At 37.8% G+C, this 20,672-nt stretch overlaps 1 protein-coding gene across 4 annotated transcripts in view; it reads left to right on the forward strand.

Moving 5' to 3' along the window:
- The window catches only part of zgc:172282 (leucine-rich repeat and fibronectin type III domain-containing protein 1-like protein), a 135,235-nt gene that overhangs the window by 42,478 nt on the left and 72,085 nt on the right, over positions 1-20,672 (forward strand). For 3 of the 4 annotated variants that reach the window (XM_048161329.1, XM_048161328.1, XM_048161326.1), the window contains exon 2: positions 17,904-18,109. The gene's annotated coding sequence lies outside the window, so the exon portion shown is untranslated. Of the gene's footprint in view, positions 1-12,752; positions 12,943-17,903; positions 18,110-20,672 lie in introns of those variants that run through there. The other variant, XM_048161327.1, reaches the window with a different exon arrangement.

Below are 20,672 nucleotides of genomic sequence, written 5' to 3' on the forward strand. Positions count from 1 at the left end.
ATATAATTAAGTGCCGAGGGTTAATAAGTCAAAAATATGATTCATTATGACTAGATTAACTTAAGGTTAGGTTACAATCATGAAAGTAATTTTAAGGGTCAGATAAAGGACAAAAACAGACAGTGGTTTGTTATGTAAGCATTGTTTGCACCTGACTTTAGTGTTGTATTTTGTCTAGGGCTTCATAAATAGTGTCTTTACTTCACACAGCACTGTGTTTAACAATAACATTAATTACAACATCTATCATGTCTACTGAAGCACATGGCCAGACATTAAAAAAAAAAAAACAACAACAATGCAGCAAGCATTTCTCATCGAGTTGCACTCCTTGCCCTTTTCTGCTATTATATTCTTTTCTCTGTTTTCACAGGAATTGCATTGGAACTGACAGTCTGACAAGAACTGCTGTCCAATTGTCCATGTACAGCAGAGACTAGGGAGGTTTTTTTTTGTTTTTTTTTTTTTTTTTTTTTGTCTTGTCATCTCTAAGTCTTGGTTAGGATTAAGGATTTTGACTTTGCTAGCAGACCGCTTTAGCTTTAACCGGATACTGGTGCATATATGCTAGTTTCACAGAGCCAGACTTTTGGTCAGCATAAAGTCTGATCCACTTTGCAGCTTATTCTGCTCAACAAACCAGCCTATTCCAGACAAGAATGCACTGTCTGAATGACATACATGGCTGATCATAGTTTGATTTTGTTGTTGTTCCAGACCAAGAGAGCCCTGATGAGCAATTACATTTATGTCAATGAATTTAGCTTTTATTTAAAGCAGTTTTTAAGTGAATTTATTTATTTAATTTGTTTGTTTACAGTGCAAAAAATGCTAGTTACTGTAGTTTATTTATGGGTTTGATGTATTTATGCATTTGTTTGTTTGCATGTATTTATTTGTTTGTTTGTTTGTTTGTTTATTTATTTGCTTGTTTATTTGTATTTTATTCATTCATTCATTCATTCATTCATTCATTCATTCATTCTGTCATTGATTCATTGATTCATTCATTCATTCATTCATTCATTCATTCATTCTGTCATTAATTCATTCATTCATTCTGTCATTGATTCTGTCATTCGTTCGTTCATTCGTTCGTTCATTCATTCATTTATTCATTCATTCATACATTCTGTCATTCATTCATTCATTCTGTCATTGATTCTGTCATTCATTCATTCATTCATTCTGTCATTCATTTATTCATTCATTGTCATTCGTTCATGCCTTCATTCCTTCAGTCATTCATTCATTCATTCATTCTGTCATTCATTTATTCATTTTGCCATTCATTCATTCATTCATTCATTCATTCATTGTCATCAGTTCATTTGTTTATGGGTTTGATGTATTTATGCATTTGTTTGTTTGAATATATTTATTTGTTTGTTTGTTTTGCTTGTTAGTTTATTTGTATTTTATTTTGTTGGTTTGATATTTAAATGCAATAAAAGCTTTCATTCATTCATTCATTCATTCTGTCATTCATTCGCTAATTTATTTATTTTGTTATTGATTGATTGATTGATTGATTGATTGATTCATTGTCATCATTCATTCAATCAATCATTTATTCATTTTCTCCATTAATTCATTCATTCATTCATTCATTCATTCATTCATTCTGTCAATTTATTTACTTCAGATCAGAGCATGCATTTTTCAAAAAGTGATCTCCGTTTTATGTGCAAATGAGTCTGAAACTACATATAGGCAGGCTTTATATCTCATAGACCAAAGATCATATTTTTTTTCTCTTTCCTTTTTTTCATTAAGTCACAACCAACACTGGAGATCTGAGTGCTTTACAGTATAAAAAGTATAATTTTGTGGATTTTTCAAACCCATCGCTGCAGTATTACACTATTATGGACTTCTCAAGTGACTATTTAACCATTATCACACGAACGTCTGTGTGTGGCCACATGCTGCCTCATTAGCATTAACATGTTGATCTCAGCCCCTTTAAGCATTCATGTTGGATCTCTATGCGAATGAGCAGTGCTACAGTGGTATGTGACAAAGGGATTTGTGAATGATGGCTTCTAATAGGAGAGCCCATTAGGCGTGCACTGTGGTCTCCTCACAGTAATGATGAGAAGGCTTGCTGGGGGGTTCTGTCTCACGATCCCTCTTAGCCTCCATTAGCATTACGGCTCACAGCCTGTCTTAACACTAAGTCTACACTGAGTTCCAAACATTGACGTTTTTTGAGCACTGGCGTTTTCCCTTCTGTATAGAGAGGTTGTGCATGAAGAGATGTGGCGGTATTCGGCACTTATAATATGTTTTATGCAGCATAAATAATACACAGAATTGCATTTTTCTTTATGGATGCCCTGGAAAAGATGTACACTTCAAAGGTAGATGTTTGAAAGGTTTTGCAGTGCACCTTGAAAGTAGACAAGAATGTATTGCATACATTTTGTGCTCTCTTCTCTGTTTATCGTAAGGAGGCCTTTAGGAGCGTGGTGCCTTTCTGAATCTTTTTTTTTTTTTACATTAATTAATTTTTTCTACTGAGTATAAGAGAACAAAAACACCAGAAGACAAAAATACTCATAATCTTTTGTGTCACAAAAATTTGGTGGGGGCTTGGTCATATTCTTCACTCATGAACATTATTTAAGCTATGTAGAAATATCCAGAACATCCACATAAAATCGTCAGCAGAACACATTTATTATTTGTTTTTATACATAAAATGAGTTTGTACACTATGATTTGAGGGAGGAATCATTCTTACTGACCAACTCAAGTGCTCTGATAGACTTATGGTCTATGGTAACATTTTTGCTTTGTGTATGAGAGGTACGATTCTAATCTGCCTTAATACATTATATAAATTTAATAAATAAATAAATAAATCGAAACCTAGCATTGGGGATTTGTTGCTTTTTCCTGTTGTACTGAACTCATATTGAACCGTGACCCCAAAACCAAGGTACGTGAACCGTGACTTCTGTGTACTGTTACACCCCTAATATGTATCAATAATATGAAGTTTTCCTGTTGTGGAAGTTAGCAAATTACCATGAGTGCCTCCTTCTGGATTGGAGTATGAATTGCCTGTGACTTACTGTATTCATCGTCTATATATTTCTCTTTTTATCAGTGATTCTGCTTGTTAACAGCAGGTGTTCATCACTAATGCTCAAACATTTCCTAATTAATTGCTTAATTATCTCATTAACTTTAACTCTGTTTCACTGGTACTTTAACACTACTTAGAGAGGGACTAAATGTACTCTGAGCAGAGTTTATTTAACTCTGGGATTTTGATATACATATATGGTCACCATATATATATATATATATATATATATATATATATATATATATATATATATATATATATATATATATATATATATATATATATTATATGGTGCAAAGTGCACCCAAAGTGCACCCAAACACCAGACCTGTTGGTTATTGGAGGATCTTCTATTTCTGGTATGTTAAACGCATTAGCCATTTTGCAACGAGCCTTGAGCGCGTACTGAGTGAGTGAGCGCCTGACTGAATAGCCTAACATAAACATATAAGTTGGTGTTTTTTTTTCTTCGGGGGTGTCGGGGCGTTGCCTGTTACGTCGTTTGGGTTATTGGGCTACCTTGTTGAATGCATAACATTATATTTCACACACTTTTTTATTTTCCAAATGTAATTAATTAGTCCAACGAACCGTTCGGTACATAATGCGTACCGCGTACCGAACCGAAAGTCTCTTTCCGAACGGTTCGATACGAATACGTGTATCGTTACACTCCTAAAATATATATATATATATATATATATATATATATATATATATACATTTTTTTTTTTTTTTTTACTATATCACTGCTTACTACTTATCACTGCTCTCCCTTCTCTTATCCATGCTAGGCAATTACTTTACTTTACAAATCGCTTGTCCTATAACAATGTTTTGGACTGTGTGTTTTTTTTTTGTTTTTTTGCTTTGTTTTGTTCTGTTTTGTTGGACCTTTTTTAGACTCATCATTGTGGTCTTGAATTTCTCCAAAAGGTACAGTAGGTCTAGCTACAAACATAACTAAAACAACTAAAACGATTACCCCTGTTAGTTAAATATAGAGGAAAATCAGCAAAATGGTGCCTGCGAGTGCAAGACTGCAAAGAATATTAATAATAAAACATGTTTTGTTTCCTAAAAGCATGTTTTGGAGTCCCAGAGTTGCTTTTGTGTTTGTTTTGAATGCATTTTTAGTTCACATACAAACATGGGGGTGGGGGGGGGGGGTGGCGGTGCATTCTGGGAGACTGTGCTATCTGTTGTGAAAAGTTCTACATTGTGGTGCAAGAAACAGAGCCTTTGGTACTATGTGCTTAGTGAATTGGGACACAAATGCTGGTGGCATTGTTGTTTTTTAAAAAATATTTCTACACACATATGCGAGTCATGCGGTAAGCCCCTTGTGGTGGGCTGAGAAGTGGCCTTGCAATGATTCCCCCCCATGATTGCGAAACATGACCACCTGCTGGCATTTTGCCCTTAGCCAAAATCCCTGCACTGCTGAAGGACTTGTTTATTTTTCCTCTGGTGGAACTGTTTTTACGAAACACGTTTCACAATTACTGTGTGCCCAGGGATAAGGCTAAACGTGAAGACTTGGGCAGGCAGGCACAACTCCAGCTAAATATAGCGCAAATGATTAGCTGTGAGGAGAGGGAGCATGGGCTTGGATAGACTTGGAGGAAGGCAGCTGCTCAATTAGAGGGGAGAAACAGCCTCCTCCGAGGTTATGAAAAGACAAAAACTACAGCGAACACAAGAAATCTTACTGATATTAGTAGCTCTGAATTTAAAGACATAAGAGGTCAGGATTTTTTTTTTCTACTTACATAATTACTGACTATGTTTAAAGTGGCCATATTATGCCCTTTTAAAAAGTCTTGATTTTGTTTTTGGCATCTACTAGAATAGGTTTGTATGCTTGATTTTTCAAAACACCCATTTTTTTCATGTATTTTACACTGCAGCACCTCCATTCCCAGTCTGTCAGTAATGCTCTAGGTTGAGTTTCCCATACAAGGACATAACTTGCTGCTTAAAGGGATAGTTCATTGGGGAAAAAATAAATAAATACTATGGTAGTCAAAGGGGTCCATCAAATGTTTGGTTATCGACATTCTTCAAAATATCTTCTTTTGAGTTCAGGAGAAGAAAGAAATTCATACAGGTTTGGAGCAACTTGAAGGTGAGTAAATGATGACAGAATTTTCATTTTTGGGTGAATTATCCCTTTAACCACCATAGTTCAATGCATCGTTGGAGAAACTAACTAACTAATCATGATTGTTTCCCGAAAACAAGCTGGTCATGATTGTTTCCCGAAAACGTAGTAGCTTTGTCGCACATCCATTGATCGAACCACATTGGTCCAACAATATAGTTAATGATGTCACACACGTGGTGGGGTAATAACGTCTACTAATTAATCTGTTCTAGTTCAAATTAATGTCAGATTATTGCTGTAAATCATAAACATGGCTTCTGAAGATTACTTCGCTATCTTTGTTCTCCGCTGTTTTGCTTGATTTCCAGATGACTGATGATATCCCAGATGATAATTCTTTTGACAAACTAAAAGACATAGAATAAAGTTTGTATATATCTGGGATGAAAGATAAACAATGTACTTGCTTATTTTGCTCAAGAGCAAAAAGTCTACATGCCATACTAACGAGAAACTATGCTTCTAACCCCAGGTCGAGAGCTGTAGCTCCAACTTCGCAATGCTGTTTGCTAATGTCTGAATTGTTCCGTCAGGATGTTGGTAAGCGGGTGACAAAGTGGTTCTGGAGACAGAGCTCCAGGGCCTCATTAGACCATCGTGAGGCCTGCTTAGACTCACTCTGGTGGTCAAGAGAGTTCAGTTTCCATTGCTGTGAAGCTCTGGAAGTATGAAACCTCCAGGAATTGACCGGCTGTTTTTTTTTTTTTTTTTTTTTTAACTCCATCCCAGGCAAACTATGTAATGATGGAACTTGCAACCATAGTTGGCTAACAATGGTTTTGTGAAAAGGCACTGTCTCTATGAAGCCCCTCCTTCCGAAAAGCACAATGCGCTCTGATTGGTCGGCTGGACCAGTGGGTTGTGATTGGTCAAGCACTTTGAGCGTGTTTTGGAATCCCTCTCACCGTAACCATGAGGTTCAACACACTACTAACACAACTCAACCAGGCTTTGCCCCCTTTTTGGATATGCCTTATAATATTTATCGATTAGTTGTTGGTCGTCCTATTTACAAATTGAGCTGAATCTTCCACAGGTTGAAGAAAAGCTTCTTATACCGGAAGTCTATTCCCTCCCATACTTAAATGCCATTAAAGCCTCTCTTTCATGAAGCGGGCTCTCTTATCTGAGCAACTTTATGCCTGTTACAGGCAACCTACATCTACTGGTTATCAACCGCAGCCCATCTGCTGCCTGGAACCAAAATAAATGAAAAAGAATGGACTTTTCAAATGCTGTGCTGTTCATTATGAGTGCTTTTAGCATGACCTATTTGAAGGAATTGCTGTATAAGTTAATGCAGAACTTTTAAGCCGAGAACAAAATCATGAGTTGTGGCAAGGGCACTACATTTACTGCGGCAGTTTATGAAGAGAATTGCTCAGAGTGCAACACAGCAGTGCATATCGAAACAGATTTACCTTTGTAAATACTGCTCCGTCAAGCTGTTTACATATGATCTGTCCACTTTGTCAGATGGGCTTTTTTGAGATCTGAAGGAATAGATATTATATTCTATTCTATTTTAAGAACTGGATTAGGAATCATTGCTAACTGGTTGCTTCATGAATGGTTATTCATATTCATTACTGTGGGCTAGTAATTGATCCTGAGTATTCTGATTTTGAGGTTTCACACTGTAAATTCAGTAATTATCATTGGATGAATACGCAATATATTTTTAAAAACGGCTTGTTAATTTGCAAAACTGTAAATTGTTTTCAGTTTGCTGTTACCATCCTACATTTTCATGTTTCTGTCAGACTCTGAAACCCTTCATGTGAAACCCATCATAACAACTCATCATATGAAAGCTTCTGCCAATGCACAAAATTCATGAATATTTAATGAGGTAAGCACTGTTTAGTTCATTATTGGTTGTCGGTTGCTAAACAACTTGCTGTAACATATGATCTATATGAGGCTAAAAGTGTTCATCATTTCACGTTTACTTTCATTTTTTATTTTATTACAATTTATATTATCATTATTAGGGGTTCAAGCGTGTAGCGTTGAAACCCTATTGTAATTGTTCAATTTTCCAAGGATCAGCATTATCCCCTAAAAGTTGATTGGCAGACCAATCTGTAAGTTGTAGAGACTTGAAACTTTGAGGGCTGGTAGTACTCACACCATCTACAATGTCACCAAGGCTCTCCCCAATCGGCCGGACGGGGGCGCTAAAGCGGTCAAAACAACGAAATGGCTCATAACTCATGAACTACCTAGGCTCAAGTGTCTTATATCATTGGAATCCTTAGCTCAAGGCGGAACAATTAGAACAATTGAACAATTTCGGGTATTTTGGATTTTTTGAAAAACATACTTTTGAGACTCCTAGGTTTTTGACCCAATCGGAACCAAACCAATGCAGCGAGATTGTCTGGAGTCTGATTGTCAATAGTTATCAAAAAAAAGTTGAAATTCCGATTCACGGTCCCTAAGGGCTGCCAAAACGTACGAAGTGTGTGGAGCCACTTTTACTAAAATGGCTATAACTCGTGAACGGAATGAGATACTTTTACCAATCTCAGCACACCTATGTAAGAGCTCATTCTGAGGTTGCGTGAAAAAGGATGCAGCGACTGGCCACTTGGTGGCGCTATAACAGGAAAAAAAACATGAAAACGGCTATAACTACTTCACCGTTAGTCCAATCGACTTGGAAATTGGTATGCGCTGTCTTCGTCCAAGGTGCTATGACTGTCTATGAGGACATGATGCATTGCGAAAAATATGTCTGCCGTCGGCCACTGAAATTTGAGCAGCTATCAGACAAGGTTAACGGAGGCCGATCGGAACGAAACTCGCTGGGCCTGTTTGACTCATGGCCCAAGATATGAGAAATTCAAAAGAAATCAGCCTTGATTTCTTTTGATTTCTTTTGAATTTCTCAAAAGAACCTTTGCATTTTTCACATTTTTTTGCGCATACCTGTGACATTCATACTGCATAGTAGAACTCCTCATTCTGAGCAACTTTGCCTCTAGGACCACCTCTGTCCATCGAAACATTCGTTAAATATTAGATATTATTTCAAAAAACCAACTTTGGTGAACTAGTCCTAGGTTTTTGGCTCAACCTCAATAACTGTTGAAAAGCTTTAAAAGTGTGTAGTATAGCTACCCACTTTATAGCATAGTATAGTGTGTAATATAGCTGTTTGTAAATGTAAAAGGTCTGCAAAAAAACGAGTCGTCAGTAATTCCAATTTTCCTGTAGAATCCTACATAGGTTTGTAACACATTTTTTAATAATGGTCTTCATTGGCTGCCTGTGAACAACGTCTACTTTGACCCAGCCTCAAACACTGTAATTCTAGCTGAGGCCTGGTAGAGTTTGATTCGTGTTATCAATATGTCATGAAGACACTGTTGTCTGTACTGCCAAATCAAATCAAATCCACTTTGCATGGACTTCCAAAGGATGAGGATTCAGGCTGAAAATGATATGGTAAAACTGACTCCATTGTTACTGTTTCTATCATTTTGTATACAAGTGGTGAAAATCAGATAAGGTAATGGGCGTTTTCATTTTGGTAGACCAGTGACAACAGACTGGCCAATCAGAGCACAGTAGGCTCTCAAAAAGGAGGGGTTTAGAAAGACTAAATCCTTTTTACGAGACACTCTGAGAAAAGAGGTGTATATTATGAGAAAATTAAAGTGTTTTCTGATTCTGGATGAATGTAAACCTATTGTTGAAGACCTCCAGAACAAAATTTGGAACCTTTAAAATGTCATAATTGTGGCACTTTAATAATCTAAATAACCTTTTTCCATTATAAAAAACCTTTTGTGCAGTGAAGAGGTTCTTCATGGAACCATATATGCCAATAAAAAAACCTTATGTTTAAGAGTGTGATGCCTCCGTTTCACCATCCAATCAATTCCTGATTGATTAATCAAGTCCGTCCAACATTTTATAGTTGAAAATCCTGAATATCCTGTTTCATCTCAGCTAAAATAAAGTACCCCCTTGTAAGCTGAAAAGCAGCATCCATCTTTTCAAGTGCAATCGGCAAATCAAATCTTTCATGTACAATATGTCAGTGTTATGTATAGCCGTACTTATGATTGCTTTTAAAGGCAGCGCACTGACATCGGGACACGTATGCGAACGCACACATCCAGAAACACACTCTCTGAGATGACACAAGCAGACGCACGTTCACACACCTTCATCCTCACCCACTGTGTGGTATTGACCTAGCCTCTAATGGACTAGTTTGGAGGGAGGACCACATCTCCACGGAACACTTAGAGAAAAACCGAACTCCACGTACAAGTCACAGCAGAGCAGCTCATCCGAGGCCTGAAGTGTGGGTGGGCACGATAAAGCCGGAATATCTAAGTCAAGCTGGGATCATTATCCCAGCTTAATGCACTCTCTGTTTGGCTTGGTGTGCTCCCACTTTTATTTCCTTCGAGAGGCTTGAGTGCCGTGTTTACTCGCCAATTACTGCTGCTCCCTATCGTTAGAGGATGGATCCTCTCAATTATATATTTTCTCTCATTTCATAAAGAGAGAAATGTAAATGGCGTGTGCCTGGATGCATATCGTATGCTGAGTTAAGCGCAGTCTCCTCGAATCAAAGCAGTTTGGCATCTGAAATCACAAACTGAGCCCACGTTCAGTCGTACGGCAACCCCCACTGAGAGTGTTCGTGCGATTTCCAGACTATGCCAGTTGGGCGTGAGCACATGTTCCAGCATGTTAGATTTAGCATTGTAGAGTAGGCTGAACGCAGCTTAGAGACCCCGTGAAATCTAAATCTGAATTTTGTCTGTTCGCTTTGAGGCCATTTTTAAGCACTGTAAAAATTAACTTTAATCAGATATACACATTTAAAATGAACAGTCTTTCTCATACTGGAAAAAAGTCCATCCATCCATCATCCATCCATCCTTCCGTCTATCTTTCTATCCATCATTCTGTCCATTGTTCTATCTATCATTCTATGTCTATCATTCTGTCCATGGTTCTATCTGTCTATCATTCTGTCCATCGTTCTTTCATCCTGTCCATCATTCTATCTGTCTATCGTTCTGTCCATCATTCTAGCGTTATGTCCATCGTTCTATCTGTCTATCATTCTGTCCAGCATTCTATCTGTCTATTGTTCTATCGTAATGTCCATCTTTCTATTTGCCTATCATTCTGTCTGTCTATCGTTCTATTTGTCTATCGTTCTGTCCATCATTCTATCTGTCTATTGTTCTGTCCATCGTTCTGTTTGTCTATCATTCTGTCCATCGTTCTATCTGTCTATCCTATCGTTCTGTCCATCATTCTATCATTCTGTCCATCATTCTGTCTATCCTTCTATCGTTCTGTCCATCATTCTATTTGTCTATAATTCTGTCCATCATTCTATCTTTTTGTCCATCGTTCTATCTGTCTATCCTATCGTTCTGTCCATCATTCTATCATTCTGTCCATCATTCTATCTGTCTATCGTTCTTTCATCCTGTCCATCGTTCTATCTGTCTATCATTCTGTCCAGCATTCTATCTGTCTATTGTTCTATCGTAATGTCCATCTTTCTATTTGCCTATCATTCTGTCTGTCTATCGTTCTATTTGTCTATCGTTCTGTCCATCATTCTATCTGTCTATTGTTCTGTCCATCGTTCTGTTTGTCTATCGTTCTGTCCATCGTTCTATCTGTCTATCCTATCGTTCTGTCCATCATTCTATCATTCTGTCCATCATTCTATCTGTCTATCGTTCTGTCCATCGTTCTATCATTCTGTCCATCATTCTGTCTATCCTTCTATCATTCTGTCCATCATTCTATTTGTCTATAATTCTGTCCATCATTCTATCTTTTTGTCCATCGTTCTATCTGTCTATCCTATCGTTCTGTCCATCATTCTATCTGTCTATCCTATCGTTCTGTCCAGCATTCTATCTGTCTATCGTTCTATCGTAATGTCCATCTTTCTATTTGCCTATCGTTCTGTCTGTCTATCGTTCTATTGTTATATCCATCATTCTATCTGTCTATCCTTCTATCGTTCTGTCCATCATTCTATTTGTCTATCGTTCTGTCCATCGTTCTATCATTTTGTCCATCATTCTGTCTATCCTTCTATCGTTCTGTCCATCATTCTATTTGTCTATAATTCTGTCCATCATTCTATCTTTTTGTCCATCATTCTATCTGTCTATCCTATCGTTCTGTCCAGCATTCTATCTGTCTATCGTTCTATCGTAATGTCCATCTTTCTATTTGCCTATCGTTCTGTCTGTCTATCGTTCTATTGTTATATCCATCATTCTATCTGTCTATCCTTTTATCGTTTTGTCCATCATTCTATTTGTCTATCGTTCTGTCCATCGTTCTATCATTCTGTCCATCATTCTGTCTATCCTTCTATCGTTCTGTCCATCATTCTATTTGTCTATAATTCTGTCCATCATTCTATCTTTTTGTCCATCGTTCTATCTGTCTATCCTATCGTTCTGTCCAGCATTCTATCTGTCTATTGTTCTATCGTAATGTCCATCTTTCTATTTGCCTATCGTTCTGTCTGTCTATCGTTCTATTGTTATATCCATCATTCTATCTGTCTATCCTTCTATCGTTTTGTCCATCATTCTATTTGTCTATCGTTCTGTCCATCGTTCTATCATTCTGTCCATCATTCTGTCTATCCTTCTATCGTTCTGTCCATCATTCTATTTGTCTATAATTCTGTCCATCATTCTATCTTTTTGTCCATCGTTCTATCTGTCTATCCTATCGTTCTGTCCAGCATTCTATCTGTCTATCGTTCTATCGTAATGTCCATCTTTCTATTTGCCTGTCGTTCTGTCTGTCTATCATTCTATTGTTATATCCATCATTCTATCTGTCTATCCTTCTATCGTTCTGTCCATCATTCTATTTGTCTATCGTTCTGTCCATCATTCTATCTGTCTATCGTTCTGTCCATCATTCTATCATTCTGTCCATCGTTCTATCTGTTTATCGTTCTGTCCATCGTTCTATCATTCTGTCCATCATTCTGTCTATCCTTCTATCGTTCTGTCCATCGTTCTATTTGTCTATAATTCTGTCCATCAATCTATCTTTTTGTCCATCGTTCTATCTGTCTATCCTATCGTTCTGTCCAGCATTCTATCTGTCTATCGTTCTATCGTAATGTCCATCTTTCTATTTGCCTATCGTTCTGTCTGTCTATCGTTCTATTGTTATATCCATCATTCTATCTGTATATCCTTCTATCGTTCTGTCCATCATTCTATCTGTCTAGCCATCTAGCTAGTCAGGAAAATCTTAATTTCTTGTTGTCTAGAATTATTTGCATCAAGTAATTAGTAAAATTATATTTATGGCTCAGATGATTGGCTCAGCACAACATGGCTGCATAACTGAGCACTCATTAAAAACGATGGTAGATTTCAAATTGTGTTTTTCGGTGGAGTCTGACATCCTCATTAAAACACACAAATGTATTTTCAAGATTAGTGCTTAGTTAATATGTGTGATGAAAACAGGCTCAGTGCTGAAAGTGTACTTGCAGATTTGCTTATGCTCTTGCTTCACAGCATCACTTATGCAGGCAATCAGTAGCGTGTTCACCACCATGCAAAGCACGCAATTGCGTGAGGCCCCCGCGATTTCTCCCTTGAGGGATTCCCCCCAGTGGTGCAGTCTACGTGATACGCAGGTATATGCCTTATACCCACTAGGAAAGGTCAAGGATTTCCATATTTCCACTTAAAAAAGCGTGAGGATACGGATCTGGCGCTCTTTAATGTGGCGGGACAGCTGACTGTAGCCTCAGTTCAAGAGAAGCGGCAGCCTGACGCGTTATAAACATGAATGAACAACTAAAGGTATGTTAAAAGATACAGAACAACTTTCCAAAATCCATATCATATCTCGTTTAATCGTTTACTCAGTGTTCAGCCGCGGAAGGTAATAAAAAAGCTAGTAAACAAACAAACGTAACGTCACATTTACCTCAGAACAAACGTATTCAATGAATATAAACTTGTTAGTCAACTAGAAAAATTAACTCTAGAGAGGAGCATTATGCTAAATATATGCACCATATTACGTATTAATTATACTTTTTTTATGTTCTTCAATAGCCTATGCATGTTTGAACAAATCCATAAAGTTGACAGCCATCATTTAAATGTTTATATATTAAAAAAAAAAAAAAAAAAAAAAAACGAATTGGAGTAGAAATAATTTTAAAGTTAGTTGGCTTATTATAACTTTAATATTATAAAAAATTCCTTCAGTGTAATTTAAGTTTGTAAAAAAAAAAATTGGTTCATTTAACCTTCAGTATTAATGTAGTACCAAGTGATTCCCATTATACTGCATTAGTTGAGTTTTTTTTTTTTTTTTCTTGAGAAAATTTGCCATGTACTGTAGCCTACCTGATGTATATCCAAAATAAATGATATTGTCTCGAATTGCAAGCTTGTGAATTGAAATGCATGACTATGATGAGAGACTGGCAGGAAATGGTGCAAAACAGAGTCCAAGGGTGATATTGTGACATACTGATAAGCCTCATCTTTCCATTATTGTTAATAATAGTTGCAACTTGCACTCTTAAATGTGCATTGAAAATTGCCAGCTGATAAAACCTATGATCCAGAGACCATATTCATGTAATATCTAAGGCTAAATGTAGATCTTAGATGGTGATTAACATTAAATAGCAGAAAATCAGTCCAGTCTCTCCAGCAGTAAATGTCATTGGCTGTTAAAGTCTTGTGTTGCTTATAATACATTGACATGTTGATTACACACACATAAGCATTGTTTCAGAATGCTCCCAGCATAAGATGCCATGGATTTTGTGAAAGGAACTTTCACTTCAAAGCAAAAGAGAGGAACTAACAGGAAATAACGAACTTTGTTCTGAAAACACCAATCTGCGGCAGCCATTAATACATAAGTGCTGCGGTAGGTAATGGAACGATCAGACGGTGCCGTGACACCCCACTAGAATATTGGACACAGCTCTTAGCTCCTCTGTCTTTTTAACCTCACGCTGGGGCTCAACAGAGCGGGCGGATAACACAGAGTCACTGAGGACAGGCCAAAAGTGAGTCAGAGTCTTGACAAAGAAATGCCTGTTCTCCCTAGGCAGCTGGGCTCATTCTGATGATGCACTGAGGAGAGAACGGCCATGTACATAGACACTAATCTGCACCCTGTGTCATACTCGATAGAGGGAGGGGGAGCTCTGTGATCTAAAGCCGGTATGATGAGAGGATATTGCATTGTTAAGCTGAGCTTTCGCCTTATCAGCTTTGCAGTCAGCACATATTCCTCTTGCAGGAGACATATAATATAAATGTATGTGATGTGATAAAAATATGTGATGGCACATATTTTAGATTATGCAGTTATATGTGTGTGTGTGTGTGTGTGTGTGTGTGTGCACGTGTTTTTGTGACATATCAGGACACAAATTTGTATAATGACATGCGTATGACATAGGTATTACAAGGAGAGGGTGACTTATGAGGACATTACCCCATGTCCCCATTTTTCAAAAGGCTTATAAATCTTACAGAATTATTTATTTATTTATTATTTTTTTTTTTTTGAGAAAGTAAAAATGTGCACAGTTTCCTGTGATGGGTAGGTTTAGGTGTAGGGTTGGTGTAGGGTGATAGAAAATATGGTTTGTACAGTATAAAAACCATTATGCCTATGGAATGTCCACACAATTCACAAAAACAAATGTGTGTGTGTGTGTGTGTGTGTATGTGTGACTGTTGATTCAATAAATTATATTTCAGAACTGAAATGTTACTGTTTCCATAAGGTATAAATTATATCCAAATGAAGTTGCTGCTTCAAAAATCTAGCAGATTATGAATTGAAATTATGATCATTATCAGGGGGTGCCCAAACTTTTGCATAAAATTACTGGCATCCTGTTTTTTTGTGATGATCTTGAGATCAAAGTTGAGAACATGTGAAAGACAAACTGAAAGAAAAAAAAAAGACAATTCAAACTAAAAATAATAGAGTGTACTTAAAATACATTAAGTTTTAGCTATGAAATTAGTCTTAGTGAAAGTAGTCATAGGCCAATACATTATTTGACATATGGTGGAAATCACATTTGTATGTTTATTAAATTTTTTTTTTAAAAATGGCAGAATTATCCTGTGACTGTTTGTCCAGTGTAGATTGTTAAATAGGCTAGTGAGAGCGTGAAAGTGTGTTTTCAGATAATTTTTTGTCCAAAAGGCCAAAATTGCCCACAGTTGAAGAAACACCCAATAATAGAAATAGTTATGCAGGAACAAAATGTGCAAAATCTGCACAATATCACAAGATATCTGAGTAAGATCATTTTTTGGCTTGGCTTGGCTTGTATTCCAATAATGGACAAACATGTCTAATTAAGAAGTTCTAATTGGGTACATGGAGTTCATAGATCATCAAAGTGAGTAAACAAGAGATTAGGAGTGAGAGAGAGAGATTATATATTCAGGGAAACCATGAGCCACAATAGCAAACAGCCTCAACAACCGTTTTGTTTTTTGGGCCCGATGGGACCCTATTGGAATTGCTCTGTTTATATATATTTATTGTTGCTTCCAGACCAAATTGCATTTTGACAAAACGTTACATTTTGAAACCATTTGGAAGCACTTGATAGCGTAAAAACGACATGAAACCGAAGTTGTGATGGGGGAGTTGAAGTTGATACAAAGTTCTGTCATGAAATTCTAGGTGGCGCAGGTTGATAGATCCTTAAAGGGTTAGTTCACCCAAAAATGAAAATTATGTCTTTAATGACTCACCCTCATGTCGTTCCAAACCCGTAAGACCTCCGTTCATCTTTGGAACACAGTTTAAGATATTTTAGATTTAGTCAGAGAAAGGTAATAAAAACATCATCAAGTAGTAGTCAATGTGACATCAATGGGTTAGTTAGAATTTATTGAAGCATCAAAAATACATTTTCACAACTCACTGCAGAGTTGTGAACGCGGATTGACAACAGACCCGGAAGAGAAGACAATGCTGAATAAAGTCATAGTTTTTGTTATTTTTGGACTAACCCACTGATGTCACATGGACTACTTTGATGATGTTTTATTACCTTTCTGGACATGGACAGTATACCGTACATACATTTTCAATGGAGGGACAGAAAGCTCTCGGACTAAATCTAAAATATCTTAAACTGTGTTACGAAGATGAACGGAGGTCTTGCGGGTTTGGAACGACATGAGGGTGAGTCATTAATGCCATCATTTTCATTTTTGGGTGAACTAACCCTTTAACTAATAAGCAATTACATCTATCTCTATAGGGCACAGCTGATTGGTTCCTGCTGTATCAGAAGCCAAAGAGCTTGCTTCTTAACTTTCAAATACTTGGTCAGCATTTGCTGTAGCAATTTGCAGGGTGCTTTCAGAAACCCTCCATCTTCCCCAGCTCCACCTGTATAGATCTGCTACTAGTAATTAACGTATGCTATATTGTACAGCAGCAGCAGCATGTCTTACTTGCTCACAGCAGTGTTCGTGTATGTAGTGGCAGTAGCAAGTCCTGTACTTGCTCTGCAGCAGCAATAAAACTGCAGCAGTGTAGCAGATCTATCCCGTCAACACTAAACATAATAACATTGTCATATCCATTACCATGCCAAACACTTTTGCCAAACACAGTTGTCATGACATGTTTTTGATTGCGAGAACACATGAATAATGAGAAAACATAAAAAAAATTGCAGGTGCATGGTGCATAAATCATTTATTATAAACACTGAAATATTCCATAAACAATTACAAATTGTCAATTTTGATTTCATGGTGATTTTGATACATAGTTCAACTAACAGAATCACACAAAAATGTTTGATCTTATTTGCATTGTGGCATTATTTTCATGACAAACAATCACAATTATTGCATAATGCGGTTAAGTTTGAGTCATCAGATAAATGAGAATGATCATGAAAACTGTGTCACAATGCAAAACATCCTAATAGTCCTAAAATATGACTCATATTTTTGAGTTTTCGTGAGATTTACTCAACAAACACAAGCTTATAGTGGATTTTTTTTACATAACTCCTACAGTCAGTTTACCCTGAAAGAAGTAATTAAAATGGTGCAATCGGCAGAGAGAGAGAGAGAGAGAGAGAGAGAGAGAGAGAGAGAGAGAGAAACTGTGCTGGTTTATGCAGCATTTGTTTGTGCAGTGGCATCAATTTAGGGAATAAAACAGAACAAACTGTAATTGTGCCAACTGTCCAGTGGGACAGATAAAACCACCAGCAATGCAAGAGGCAGACAACTGTAAAAGAAACACTTGAAATAATAACAAGGATTTGTTTCTAAAGAGAATGGAGCTAAATATATTGCGTATGGCAGCTATTATCAAGAGTGATGGTAGGAACGTTCAAACAGCGTGACACTTCTGGGTCGTTATTAATGTCCTCGCTCTTGCCGCATTCCATTTTCTTTTCATTCCATTTGTTTTCTGAGTTGAAAAAAGGGGTGCAAATCTGCTGTCTAGCTCTTGTTTTTGTCCTGGAAATGCATTGGCCTTCTTGTCCCAAGAGGCGAAAAATCCAGACAGACATGCTTTGTGTCTCGTGTAAATGTCCCTCCTCCCTTTCTCCTTTCACAGGTGGATGGAGCTTCAAAATCTGCACCGTTGTCAGTCGTGGCTCTGAGCGGCAGATACTCTCATGTTCCTGGGCCAATGCCTCGAGTCTCTGCTCTCTGCCAGCCTGTCCACATGTAGCAGCCCAAGTCTACAGCTATACTCAGCGCTAACGCCGCCAGTGGAGCCTTCATGAGCATCTCCAGCCATTCTACGCTTCTCAGATAGAGGTACAGTTCAAATTACACTGCAGTGAAGTGTTCAATGAATAATGCACCCACCATTCTGTCATCATTTACTCACAAATCTGTATGACTTTCTTTCTTCCTTTGAACACAAGAGATGTTTGACACAATGTTCTCGCTGCTCTTTTACATATATTGAAAGTGCATAGTGAAGCAAGAAAGCAGTTCATATGTCTTGTATGCTACATTTCAAGTCTTCTGAAGCCAATGTAACCCATCCTGTTTGAACCACCCTCTCTAAGCAGGACTCGAACCTGGGTCCGTCAGCATGAGAGTCAGGCGCTCTAACAAGAAGTCTAAAGGCCGCAGTCAGTCGCTAGAGCACCTCCTGAGATCAGGGGAGTGAGGTTTACACGCATAGCTCTTACCGGCCTACTACCGTTACACTCACCCCACAAACCTCACTCCCATCTGGGTCACGGCACCAATGTAACCCCTCAGGTCCTACTAACCCCACTCTGTGTGGGCCTCAAACCTGGGTCTCCGGCATGGGAGGCGGGCGCTCTAACAAAAAGGCTAAAAACTGCAGTCTCTAGCGTCAGTCGCTAGAGCACCTCCTGAGATCAGGGGAGTGAGGTTTACACGCATAGATCTTACCGGCCTTCTACCGTTACACTCACCCCCCAAAACTCACTCCCATCTGGGTCACAGCACCAATGCAACCCCTCAGGTCCTACTAACCCCACTCTGTGTAGGCCTCAAACCTGGGTCTCTGGCATGGGAGGTGGGCGCTCTAACAAAAAAAGGCTAAAAACTGCAGTCTCTAGCGTTAGTCGCTAGAGCACCTCCTGAGATCAGGGGAGTGAGGTTTACACGAATAGCTCTTACCGGCCTACTACCGTTACACTCACCCCACAAACCTCACTCCCATCTGGGTCACGGCACCAATGTAACCCCTCAGGTCCTACTAACCCCACTCTGTGTGGGCCTCAAACCTGGGTCTCCAACATGGGATGCGGGCACTCTAACAAAAAGGCTAAAGACTGCAGTCTCTAGCGTCAGTTGCTAGAAGCACCTCCTGAGATCAGGGGAGTGAGGTTTACACGAATAGCTCTTACCGGCCTACTACCGTTACACTCACCCCCCCAAACCTCACTCCCATCTGGGTCACGGCACCAATGTAACCCCTCAGATCCTACTAACCCCACTCTGTGTGGGCCTCAAACCTGGGTCTCCAGCATGGGAGGCTGCGCTCTAACAAAAAGGCTAAAAACTGCAGTCTCTAGCATCAGTTGCTAGAAGCACCTCCTGAGATCAGGGGAGTGAGGTTTACACGCATAGCTCTTACCGGCCTACGCCCGTTACACCAAGCAAACTGAAATTTCTTCTGGTCTTCCCTTAAGCTCATTTTTTAATAGACAGGAATGTGAAATAGATTTTAGAGCTGCAGTGGCAGATTAACAGTGTGAATAATTTGCATTTCGGTCTTTTCCTCAAACTAAGTTATTAAATGGTGTCAAAAGACATGAAATATAGTGCATGAATTGTAGGCATTACTTTTTATGGTGTCTTAGTCATTGTATGGAAAAGAACAGCTTAGACATTCTTCTAAATATTGCCTTTGGTGATCTGTGGATTGAAGAAAGTCATGTGGCTATGGAATGACATAGCTTTCTTTGAATTTTTTGGGTGAACTGTCCCTTTAACATTGTCCTAGATATGGAATTTCATACCTAAAATGAAAAAGCAGTAGAGATGTTGATGTTGGCACCTGTCATGGCGTAACTTGATGAGACTCTGAGAGAGGAATCTTTATGAACATTCTTTGAGACATGAAGGTTTTATTCAGGCAATCAGGGAAGAAAAAAAAAAAAAAAAAAAATATATATATATATATATATATATATATATATATATATATATATATATATATATATATTTATGCAGTTTTCAACACTGCATATTAGACAATTCAGCTTTGCATCACAGGAATAAATTATATTTTAAAATATTCTAATTTATTAGAATTTAGAAAATAACATCTATGGTTTGGAATCAGGTTCTTGTTTTTGGACCTATGTTTCTGGACTTTCAGCTCGGATTTCAAGTAGTTCTTTAAAGGCGCGATGTTATACATAACCTTCATACATTGCAAAATGAAGCAGCCATTAGTATGTAAACCATGTACTGTACCGGATATTGACTACACTGTCTGAACAAACCAATCTGATTTCATTATGTGCGAAATGACAGTGCAGACAGTCAGTCCTAAAGATTAGAAAACAAATCAGAACTGGATCTACCTGAATGTTTTATTACTTCATATCCAAAAATGACAGTTCTCATTCAAAACACATCAATGTCAAGCATTGCTTTCTATTGTCTAATCATCTGGATATGATGTGTTTAAATAATCAAGTTATAAGGCACACCAAGCTCTCCACATATGATTCAATTTAGATTTTATGCGGTGTATAATGTTGTTTTTGAGTGGCAATATAATGGACAAAAAGAAAGATACGCTGTTAGAGTTTACTTTTTCATTAAAATAGGAATATGTAAGTTAATAAAAAATATTCTCCTCAGCTCATATTCTTATTCTTAATGG

This window comes from Megalobrama amblycephala, linkage group LG16 (genome assembly GCF_018812025.1).
Source record: "Megalobrama amblycephala isolate DHTTF-2021 linkage group LG16, ASM1881202v1, whole genome shotgun sequence".
NCBI classification, from domain to species: Eukaryota; Metazoa; Chordata; class Actinopteri; order Cypriniformes; family Xenocyprididae; genus Megalobrama; species Megalobrama amblycephala.